Source organism: Hyposmocoma kahamanoa, unplaced genomic scaffold, assembly GCF_003589595.1.
Source record: "Hyposmocoma kahamanoa isolate Upper Pololo Valley unplaced genomic scaffold, ASM358959v1 303, whole genome shotgun sequence".
Lineage (NCBI taxonomy): Eukaryota > Metazoa > Arthropoda > Insecta > Lepidoptera > Cosmopterigidae > Hyposmocoma > Hyposmocoma kahamanoa.
The window spans coordinates 843-13312 of NW_020653784.1; positions in this window are offsets into that span (position 1 = coordinate 843).

Genomic DNA, 12470 nt, shown 5'->3' on the forward strand with positions numbered 1-12470 from the left:
GTGTCACAGTGTAAACCGCGCTAACTTACAACAATTTATTATCAATGTTTTTAAGTTTTCGTCGCATTTATTTAGTCACGTGTGTGTAGAATATACATTGTAGTATGTATATTTTTTATTGCACCAAAGAAATACAAAAGAAATAATAGGGGTTTAAATATGAAATTGCCGATTTATTTTACTGGCCACTTTAAATTAAAATTAAACCTGTATGGTGTCCGATTTCAGAGTGAAACGTTTTTCACACGAAAAGTAAAACATGCTTAACTTAAAAAACATGATATTTGATTGTTCGACTTTCAATTGTTTTTACATTCAGCTTTTAACGTGAAGACAGATACAGCGAAAATCTGAGTACCTAATTTTCGAATACGAATTTCCACATGGAGTTAACGTAGCAGAAACTGTCAATGCTGTATTTGGAGAGGATATGGCATACGCAAATACGGCAAACGCCGGCAATACGGCAAATTACGACTTGAAGAAAGAACCACGAGGAAGACCAGTCACAAATGTAAATAACGTTGAATTGAAGGTAATGATGGAAGCCGATCCGTATCAAACTACCACGAAACGTCATGGTTTAATGTTAGCATACCCACAATATGACATATGGCGTTTAAATAATGACGACGGAACTCGCAGCAAAACAGCTTCACCGTTATTGCTCTATGATAACGCAACACCTCACACTGCTTGAGAAACAGTTTTACTACTACAAGACCTGCAGATATAAATTATCCATCATCCTACATATTCGTCGGACCTCGCCCCGACCGACTACCATTTTTTCCCGCAATTTGATTTTTTTTGTATGGAAATAAAATTCCCAGGAAGCAGTACAAAAATCCCTTCACACAGCTGTGGAGTCCAGCTCTCCAGACTTCTATCGCAAAGGTTTAAATGACCTTCCGATTACATGGCAGAAATGTATAGACAACAAGGGAAAACACTTTGATTAAACAAATATATTTAATCTTAAAAAAAATTGTTTTAATTTTTCAGTGCGAAACGGCAATTTCATACTTTAACCCCTAATAATATATTAATATATAAAAGGCCCCTTGTGAAAGAGTTCCTCCAGGGAAGGAATGTCACCTTACCTATTTCTACCGCCAAGCAATAATGTAACGTGTCGCTTACCACCAGGCGCACGATTTGTTGGTCCCATCACTTGGTATTATAAAAACGTGAACTATCCAAAAGAGTTGCAGTACCACTCAGAGCTTTAAGTTGCAATGACGCATTTTCATCAAATCGTCAGGTGACTTTCGCTTGCCGAAAGATAGCTGAGAGTGTTATTATATATATAGGGATCGGAATAGGTAGAGTTTTTTTACTAAATTTCGAGGAACATAGACAGAAAATGGAGACTGCCTTACGACAATATTTTTTAGGTCCTAAACCTTTTCGGGATTCGGGAAATCACTTAAGAACGTTAAAAATTGACGAAATTCAAAAAGCTAACAGGCAGGTACATTATATTCATCTTAACTTTGCGACACACAGCGGGTCGGATCTGCGATATTGCGGACATTGGATTTTTTTTCACGATACCTCCCTAAAACATGCCAATCGAGAAATCCTATTGTCCTAATTAAATATTGTCATATAACATTTTGCCATAAATGTAATAGTTTAGTAGAAAAAAAATTAAATGTGTATTTTTCGTATGGGTCATAACACGTCCAGGGGGTCGATTCAGAACCTTACGATAACTCAGTTGTCGACCGATTCGATTTGATATCATACGATTTCTTTTCATCTTTATTCACAGCACCCGAGTCGAACGCGACATTGCCGTATTCGAAAACGAACCGAAGTGACGTCACACCCGTACGATTACTCGTACTTAAAATCTACAACAAACTCCCAGAATATTTAAAAACCGAAACAAACATAAAAAAATTCATAAAAACGTTGAAAGAATTATTAATCTCTAAAAGTTATTACGAAGTGAACGAATATTTCCAAGATAAATTATAATTAATGTCTGCCCCTCTCCCTACCAAGTTGCGATGCCTGTCAAGGTTCATGTGTATGTAAATGTATAAGTATATTCTTAAGTATATTTCTATGACGACAACACATGTAATGCACTTTTAAATAAATAAATAAATAAATAAATAAAATTAGGATATGGGGTAGAACAAAAAACAAATAAACAAATGTGTTTTGGAGTGTACATAGGAATAAACCGATTCCCTTTACGCTTGATTTCGAGTGTAATGGGAATACTACCAAGCGAGCGCCGAGCGACACAGCAACAATAACAATGATTTCTCATCTCCCTTCCTACTTTTTCGCGGGCTTAGGACCGACAAAGCACCTCATTTCTCTAGAAAAGAAAAACTAAGTTACTCACCTACTCGTTTATGTTATGATGGAAAAAGTCTCAAATCAAAATGATTACGTTTTATCTTATGTTATTTATTTTTTATTTTTAAAATGATAAGTTTATGATTTAGTAACTAGTTAACATTTAATAAGAATTGAGGTTTTTCGCTTTGTTAAAAATGTGAAATCAAGTTATTTACAATGATTGATTTTTTAGTTATTTACAGTTTATTTACACTTACGTGGTACGTAGCAAGTGTTCAAAATGTCCACTGTTAGTAAATTTTGTTTTAAATTGTTGAACACAAACACATTTTGTCTCACACTATAAAATGCTGAGATAATCCTCTCGCACAACACTTCGAAACTGTTCACCTCCTCCGCGTAAACTCCGATTTGGGAACATTTCAATAGCTTGCCTCACACCATCACCACTTATTGCGTAAAGCGCACTATCATTCGACGTTATAATAAATATCTATTTTAGCGGCGATCGGGTGAGCGGAAGTACAAATAAGTTACGTGTTACTTCGTTAGACCAAGGTCGCGCGTGCACTGTCTCTGCAAACAACAATTTCGCGTATGCGCCCGCGTCCTCACCCGCCAAACGAGAAATCAAAGCCGTGCCGCCCGCCACTGCGTCGGAGCAATAATAGTGATGTGCATAGATTTCGATAACTAATATTGTTCACAAGTAATAGTCGATAAAAAAAAATATAAAGTCCAAGTTCATTAGTTTATTATTTCTTTGGGTTCAGAATCAGGAATATAACGCACTCTATAAGTATATCACACTTTCAAATATACAGCCTGTATTAACATTTTGTTCATTGGCGTTTAAGTAATAAGTTGTTTAACTTTTGTAGTTGTTAACCGTTGAAATGGAAACTGCTTATTTTATTAACGTTAAAACGTACGTTTAAAAAGTGCGCTTGTAAAAGCGCTTTTTACTTAAATGCTTTTTAGTTTGACGCTTAAAAAAACGTTTAAGCGCATAGAATTTATGTTTAAAAAAGCTTACAACGTTATGTTGAATTAATTTGTTTAGGAAACAAAGATGGCGCTACTTAAAACTTGCCACGTAAAAATGAAATTATTTAGTATCTATAGAACTGACCAGTGACCAACGCTTACGCTTAAAATGAAAAGCGTGCTTATGTGCTTATTTTAAAAAGCACACTTTTAAGTGCTTTTCTTTTAAACGCCCACCTCTAGTGTAGACTCTTAAGTATATCCGAAGATATTAGACGTGAAGCCAAATAAGAACCAAAAATTATTTAATTAATTCTCTTGTGATGTGCGTATATGCAATGCAAATTTCAGTTAATAATTTTTGTAACAGACAAACCGTTCGTGCGGTTTTGTAAAATGTTACATGGTTTATGAAAATTGTACCTCTTTGTTTATCAAATAAATAATAATACCATAAAAAATGTTCTGAAATGTCCGCAATTTTTATATATTTACGATTATTACAACTCATTTGATTACGGTTTATTGCCATTCATTTGCTTTGTTCACTTCGTCCATCTCATTTGACGCTCGTAAACAAGCTGATCCGTTAGGGCTCATCCTCTTGGAGCAATCTAGTTTTATTCAGCAAACAGCTATTTAGAGAGCGTAAAGTAAAGCACTTGTAGCGTGTGAAACAATTTTGCACACGTCATCACAATAAAAGCCTAGGGATTAGAAGATAAACTGTATTTTTCTGTGAAGTTCATAAAACGCTGCTGAGAGATAAATTCACAAGATGACAGCAAATTGTTCCTGTGTTCGTAATCGTCGATCCGCTTGCCTAACCTGCGTTCCCATATAGCATAGGAACGTTTCTACACTGAAGGACAAGGGTTGCTTATTCAGCCAGGGTCTACCCACATTACAGGTTGATGAGGTGATTGAAGTAAGTTCTATAGTTTCCACGATTCTCTCTCGATTCGAGGTTACACGTGTAAATGCTGAGTTAAAATGGTTGTTAACAACAATTAGTTTTACAATGGTAGTTAAACCACAAGTACAAATGGAAACAGATAGCCTTATGTTTTACTGAGGTAAATTAATGATTTTAGTTTCACAAAGTTTTTACAAAACTCACAACGTCAATTTAATAATAAATGCACACTTAATACAAAATTCTACTTGTAGAAACTCTTGTTTTTTTACAGAATCATTTATTAATTACTACATAATTCTTTAAAATAACTTCAAATTTTACCATAAAATCCCCTAACCCTAAAATCGAGTTGTTGCAATAATTAACATGAATCGTTAAAAGTATGGAATGCTGCAGAACTCGCGTCCGTGCAATTGGACGGTTAAAATCGCACCTCGAGTCATTAAGGTTACATTTCATAGCATTTATTACGACTTGTTAACGAAAATCAGAGAAACTAGATGTTCGGTATTCTGCGTATGCTATTCAATCTATAAAGATATCGAATGGTCCGCGTGCTGACTGAATCGAAACTGGCTGCGTGGTGTCGTTGGTGTTGACGTTACCAGTCAGTGTCGCTGTAAACGCTGTAAACGCAACTTGCTTGAAAATGTTTTAATTTTTCCTTTAAATTTTTATCTCTTATATTTCTGCGACTGATTATATAATACAAACGAACAAGATCCTAAGAAGATCCTAAATACAGTCCACTTATAGCCGCGTGGCTTGGCTTCCTTATGCCACACAAGACAAGTAACCACCTCTAATATGCCTATGCCTATTGTTCGATTCTTTAGTAAATAAAAACTGGAGCTGCGACTCCACACGTCTTTCGATTGCTCGACTCCTGTTCATCCTGTTGAATCGTTATTGTATAAGACCTTTATATATTATCTAAATTACATTCTTGTCTTAACTCAACAAGCATTTAAATCCCACCTTCGGAGATAACTACAGTCTTTAAAAGTCAAACCTTCATTTCTTCGAACCTTTAACTCTGAACAGCGTGCGGTTAGGTATTAATGTGGTCGTAGTGCTTGTCCGATAATGTACTTATAGTGTGTGGTGTTGTATGCAGCAAATACCAACCGCCTGCTGTGCATGAAATTATGGTAGATAAAAATATAAACACCCTATTAACTCTAACGGTGAGACCTCAAGAGTCGTTCCAATGAATTTATCCAATAGTGTAGCCCTACAACCTAACGGTGTGTAGCCTAACCTAACCATAAATATATATACAGAGAAATATATATGCAAGATGAACGGGAAATCTGCCACCATGAGACTTGAGGTGACAAACGGAAGGTTGGAAGGACGTAAGGAAGTACACGTCGTGCAATGTGTACTGGAATGGTATTCTCACTGCCGGTCAAGCAGACTCACAAGACCGATCTACTGATGGCTAAAGGCATCTTGGCAACAGTGAGAGGAGTAGCGGGTAGTACTAAGCAGGATGATGAGTTTGATGACTTAAAATCAGATGTTAGTGGATAACTGAGTATATTTACAAATCTTATTACTATTTATACAATTTTTATGACTAATACATAATCATAGGTTTTTCTTAGCGTGCTATGTGTGCTTGGTTGAAGCTCTTTTCTGTTAAGTAGTGAATTATGTCACTGTTGCACTTGTTGTCTGATGATGAGGCCATTTCTTGTGATAGTTTAAATGTATGTTACGATCTTGTATTTTGTTGTTAAATACATGATGTTCAAAGTTGAACAAACTCACTATCTCCCACAAGAAGAGGAGAAAAGTATAACTAGGTACAGCAAAATATTTGAGTAAATGTACTGTGATGCCGCAGTCATGATACCAGTCTCCTTAAAGGTTTCTCTGAGAGAAACCCGAGAACTTAAACCGTACACGGAACGAATCGCTCCATGTTTGTTTATTTGCCACTTTACCCCACATGAGAATCCCGTCGGACATTATACTATGGAAGTAACTAAAGTAAACTAGTCTAGTTGTAGCAACATTGGTAAGCGATTATTATTGGGTAATTCAAATTGAACACACTTTGTCTTCTTGGGGTTGAGCAATAAATTGTTAGTTGTAGTGTTGTAGTAGTTGTGGTTAGTGCGTGCGTGCGTGCGTGCGTGCGTGTGTGTGTGTGTCAGCAAACAATACTATTTCGCAAAGATCCGTAACAAAGAATCATAGATTATTAACATAAATGAGAAATAAGAAAGGTCCAAACTGATGCCACCGCCTCGTTTCCACCATCGCACCTCCCGCCAAAGGAGTAGAGGCCATCCCCACACTACAGATACTTGGTATTGTAAGACCACATAGGCATTACCTTCATTTCTTCTTCGAACTTTCACGATGTGGAATGTCTTCCTTCTGAAATATTTTCTTTGTGGTATGACTTGGGGTTCTGCAAAAAGGTTCAACAACAGGGCTCTCAAAGGCTGGCAACACATAGGCAGGCCATCTGATGATGCAGATGTTAATGAGCGACGATGGCCGCCTTCCATCAAGTGGCTCGTCTGCGTGTTTGCCTCTTGTATTCATAAAAAAAGGAACGAAAAAGGTTCACCATATCATAACAATTGACCGTGATCTCTTAAAAATTAATAAGGTTCGGTTCTTCTTTTTCAGTTCGTCGTAAATATTTACTTATTTTATTGACGCTAGTGTGTCCTGAAAATCTATTCTATAGTATATAGAGAACGTCAGGTGTGTATTTGTTGGCGAATACAAGTAATGCAACTTGAATTGTCGACTATCAGTATTTGAATTGATTACTTAGCAAGTACGATTAAATTACGTCTTCAAAAGCTGGTGATATGAACTAGCAACTGCTGTTTGTTAGTTATGGACGGTGACATAAGTTGTGGTGTGTTTTCAATTTAAACACAATTTTATCAAGTAGGCATGAACTTTGTACACGGAAACGTTAATTTATTTCATTCTGTGTTTTTCATATCAACGAGTACATTATAATAGTAAATTTCATCATGTTCAAGATGTAGGATAACCGGTCACGAATCCTGACTCTCCCCGTATATATATATTATATTATAGTAAAGACTTCGGTTCGAAACCGGCCGGATCGAAGGATTTTTTCTAAGTATTGGATCTTTGTATTAATAATTATAACAAATAGTTACTCGTTATGCAAGGCGGCAAAGTTGTTGTTTGACGCTTGTATTGAAACCTGAGCAAGCAAAGGACCTTAAGATTGAACCACGAGGTAAGCGAGTGGTTCAATAATCCAATCCTGAGCGTAGCGAGGGTTTCAAGGCACGAGACGCAAAACAACTTTGCTGCCGAGCGAAACACACAATTTTCACCTCACTATAGTGAGGAAAATGGCAGATAAAAGAAAAATAGTTGAACTAAATAACAAATCAGTTTACTTCTCCGACGAATTAAAATAATTTAATAAACAAAAATAGGTAACCGTTGTCAATTTAATCTCAACATTAATAAGGATAAAATATACCAACGGATTTATATTATATAAATAATGTACGACAAATCGCGTAGTTGAACGTGTTTTTTTTTCATCCAAAGAAAAAGTTAGGTGCACCACAGTCCATCTCCGAGTTCGAATTTTAAAAACCTTTTCCACACTAGTGTGGGAAAAATGCTTTTGCGGTCAGATTTGTAATGAGAAAGAAAGCCTTTCCGAGCTAGTGAGGTGAAAAAAATATTATGGGGCGGGTCCAAACCTGTGAAGTGTGAGCCACTAAAGTAATTTATTGTAAGAAGAATATTTCTTCCAATTACACGTCGTTCGTTCACACAGCACGATCTACAGCGAGGTGGACTGCTTGCTGTCAGACATCAGTCAAAGGTCAAGTAGCCAAATATTTAGAGGCATGTATCGGCTGCAGCAAAGAAGAGCCTAAATACGTGTTTTGCTTCGGATGCAATTGTTTTATCCTACTACGGCGAAGACAAGCATCATTATCATACCAGCGAAGACAAAATGACACAAAAATTACGTTAATCAAAAATTTTCAGTTACGTGTAATTTTAAAGGTACTGTGCCTCTCGTGGCGCCGCAAATCTGTAATGTAAAAAAACTTAAGTTGCTTTGTTAAGCTAAGTTAATAGCTTTACTGCACGATCTCGGACAGGAAACAATTTCATATCACCGTATTCCGCGATATTATTACCTATAATAGGTACTTAATACTTATGAAGGTCGATATTTTCTTTAAACCAAATACTCCTGTAGGTAGGTGGTATCAATTTATTTTGAAAAGACGTACGTTTGATTTTTTTTCAACTTTTTTTTTTATATAGAAAAAATGTAGTAAAATTGCATTTTCTATGATTTCAAATGGTATTTATCGAGTTCTTAGGTTTTCGCGATTGTTACACGTAGGAGATGAAACTATTTTTCCGGATTTAAATCGCGTATATTTGGTCGGTTTGTTTGAAAAAAAAACAAATATACGTGATTTAAATCCGGAAAAATAGTTTCATTTCCTATCCAAATGGTATTGTTAGCTCACGCACCAAAAACCATCAATTGTATCTTTTTCTTTATGATGGTGGTAGTACTTTGGCCATACTTGTAGTATTTGTTCGTGCTCCGGACGGCTTCACCGGCGGCGCTTCAGTTGTGACGTGGCTGCACTCCGCAGCGGTCGGCTCCGTCGCGTCACCTGCGCGGAATTTTACGACAAAATATACAAAAATGCAAAGGGCACAGCAAAACGCTTAAAAATATTACAACGTATTTTTAAAACTATTTTGGAAACTTCTTAATTGTGATTATGAATAAGTGTACGTTCTAGGTGATTCAAAATTAAAAACTTTGAAAAAAGAATAAAACTTCTTTTTCGGGGTGAAGAGAATGTAGTTTTGTGAATTTAATTCGTAAAATGATCATATCAATATTAGTTCGTAAAGTAACAATTTCGCTTAATTTAATTTTTGATAATTAAGTTTTTAATCTAAGTGAAATTTGTTTAGTAACAACGGTTAAAAGTGCGCGCTAAAATTGTAAATTAGACATTCGTAAATTAAAAAATGTGTTAATTACAAAATATACTTTGTGAAGTTTTAATGACGCCATTAAAAAACTTTATTGTTTGAAAAACTGAGCAGAGTTGCAAAAATACACTTTTATGTCTCTACATTACGATGTTGACACCATAAAGATATTTTAGTGTTATTGAAATAAACTTACAACAAGATTTTCGTTCAACTAGGTATTACTATTAAAATAAATTCAGTTCTGGTCATTGTTTTGTTGGAGGCAATTCGTGAGACTAGTGCCCAGCGATGCGATGCACCTCGCTGTCGTCTCGCATGTTCTGGACTACAACATTCACATTGACCCTAAGCCCTAAAGTGCAAGTGTTTATTTTAGTAAATTCCTCAATGGTAGTTTAGGGATTAATTGGTAGTATTTGCGGCTTTTAATATCGTGCTCTGGAATTGTATTGTACGTGATTAAAACTATGTTTAGTCAGGCTTTTAAGCTGTTCCGACTCTTTGCTTCGAGACGCCATTACTGAAAGGAAACTAGTTCCAACGTCATTTTTACTCAGTATTTGAAATGGGCATATAATTATGTCTTGACAAAAGGACAAAATGCTTTAACATCATCGCTTGGTGCCCTGTAGGGTCGCCAATCTTGATTATCAAGATTTTTGTTGTCTATATATACTTGTCATTTTTTTATTCGAACAATGAAATGTTCGCGACTTCACACGAAATGTTTGCGAATTAGTCACAGTTACCAAAACTAACTTAATACAAATAAACAAGCCTCTTTCTCATTGTAAGCGCATTTTAGGAGTCCCACCCCACGGCTATACCTTTAGTTGCTCGAAAGCCCTTGCAGTGCTACGCAGTCGATATCCCTTTTCTGAACTCAGAGCGATAAATAATAATAACTGCGACTAATATAGGATTAAATGCGCGCTGGCGCATAAAAAGGGGCGTCGCTTATTTGCGTTGCGCAAACATGATTTACTTTGAACATCAGTATTTCTATATTTTTTCGCTGTGCTAAAAAATGTTTATGAACATACGTATTTGATTCACCGAGTGCAAAATTCTTGTGCTCGCTATTGTTTTCGAATTCTTCCTTGCACACAAATTCGGCATTCAGAAAATGGAGGCCCATCAGAAGCTGCATTTGGCCTGCCTAATGTTTGATATAGTTAAAACCCACAATCCTGATCTATCTTTTTTTTTTTTTTTTTTTTATACCTGACAGGCAAATGACTCCACTCCACCTGATGTTAAGTGGAAAGTGGTATCCAAACGCGAAGGAACCTATCTATCTGATACTATCTATACCACAAAATTAATTGGTCACAACGTGTAAGGGGGAATGAGTTCCGATTAGTTTGTAAAAATGTTATTAACATCCCAAAACCAGAACGACTGGTTTTCGCGGCGGTTTCAGGTATGGCGCCAGTAAGTGCTGGAATGATATTCCTTCTTCGTTGCGTCAATAGCAAAAACCGATTTAAGCGTGAATACAACAAACATCTTTTGTCTGAGCAGATATGTCTCGCTACATAGATATTTCCTTAATCGATGGGTTTGATACCTGTAAATCTGAATTTCCGTACCTATATGCAGGGTGTCCGGTAAAGAATGGATAAGCCTGAAATACCTTATGGTAGAGCTTATGAACGTTCAAAAAAATATGTAAAGAAAAATATATCCCATGTAGTACCTAAGATATATTTCTTTTTAATTTAATTATTTTCACTTTATTTTACGTTTTTGTGCACCACGACTACAAGTTAATCAGTTCTTTCGGTTTTTCGGTGTCATAATATTGTACATTAACTGTGCTAATAGATAGGCAGTAAATAGTATAACTAAGTATGGCACTTAAATTGAAAAAAAGTTTTATTTTATTTTTCAGTGCAAAATTTTTTTTCACAAGTTTAAGCATCTTTGATATAAAAAAAAATTACGATAACCTATGTGGCCAACTATTCTAAAATAATGTGTGTTTAAAGTATATTTCAAAATGGTATAATTCATTATTGTATCTAATATAAATAGAAAATTATTGCTATTAATGTGCAAAAGGAGTAAATTTGACTAAAAACTAAGTTTTCAAAATTGGACCAATTTTTGTCCTGAATTGAGGTTGACCATTGAGGTTCAATAAAAAAAAAACAATATTAGAAACAAATAGAACTTTATTATTTACAGCAAATGTTCAAACTGTTTGCCACTGATTCTGATACAGGCTTTACATCTTCGAATAAAAGCCCTTTTGAGTAGCCGCATATATCGTCATTCACTTATTGCTGCAGCGGCTGCACTGGCACGGCTACGTAAGTCTTCCAAGGACCTGATCGGCTTACTATACACAATTTTCTTAAGGCAGCCCCAATAAAAAAAATCCAGTAGATTTAGGTCCGGTGAACGCGGAGGCCATAAAATTGGCCCCGGACGGCCGATCCATCTGTCTGGGTACTGTAGCCTAGAGACGTAGCTCAGGTCGCGTAGCGAGAGGTACTTTATGAATATAAACTGGGATTATCTTCATAACTAGATATTTATTGTATTTTTCACATATTCACTTATGGAGGCTACTTCTAGATCTGTCAAGATATTCTTCTTTCTATCCTATTTTTTTAAATACATTCTAAATACAAATCTATATTCATTCAGCCAATACTTTTACTCATAGAGTAGAGCCTGGACTACATCCCTCTTCCTCACAAATGAAGGGGTGAACATCCCTAGCTGGTGCCCTACCTATGATAGGCAACTTCATAAGTGATCAGCCTTTACTATAGGCTAGCCACACACTGCTCGGAAACTACTACCTTACCAACAAGCAAACCACGGAGGAGGCTATGGCTTTAGTCTGCCAAAAACCTATCTAAAAGGACAGACCATGACCACATTCGAATCAAACAATTCAAAATATAATTATTCGTTAGCTACCCTAGCTATTTAAGTGACCTGTCTAAATCCTAACTCTTTATTTCAGCTACCCTAGTTCGGCTGAATGTTCCTAACTACATATGATATGACGATATACCATATGGAGGATTCCTAATAATGAAACAAATATATTTTCCTTAAATGCAGATGTTCATCTGGGAGAGAGACCATGAACTATGCACACACACATGACAATATATCCATCAAATAAAAAATAAAATAAAAAGTAAGTTATATCTATCCAAGTCGGTAGTCCATCTTTTGTGTTTTTCACATATTCACTTATGGAGGCTACTTCTAGATC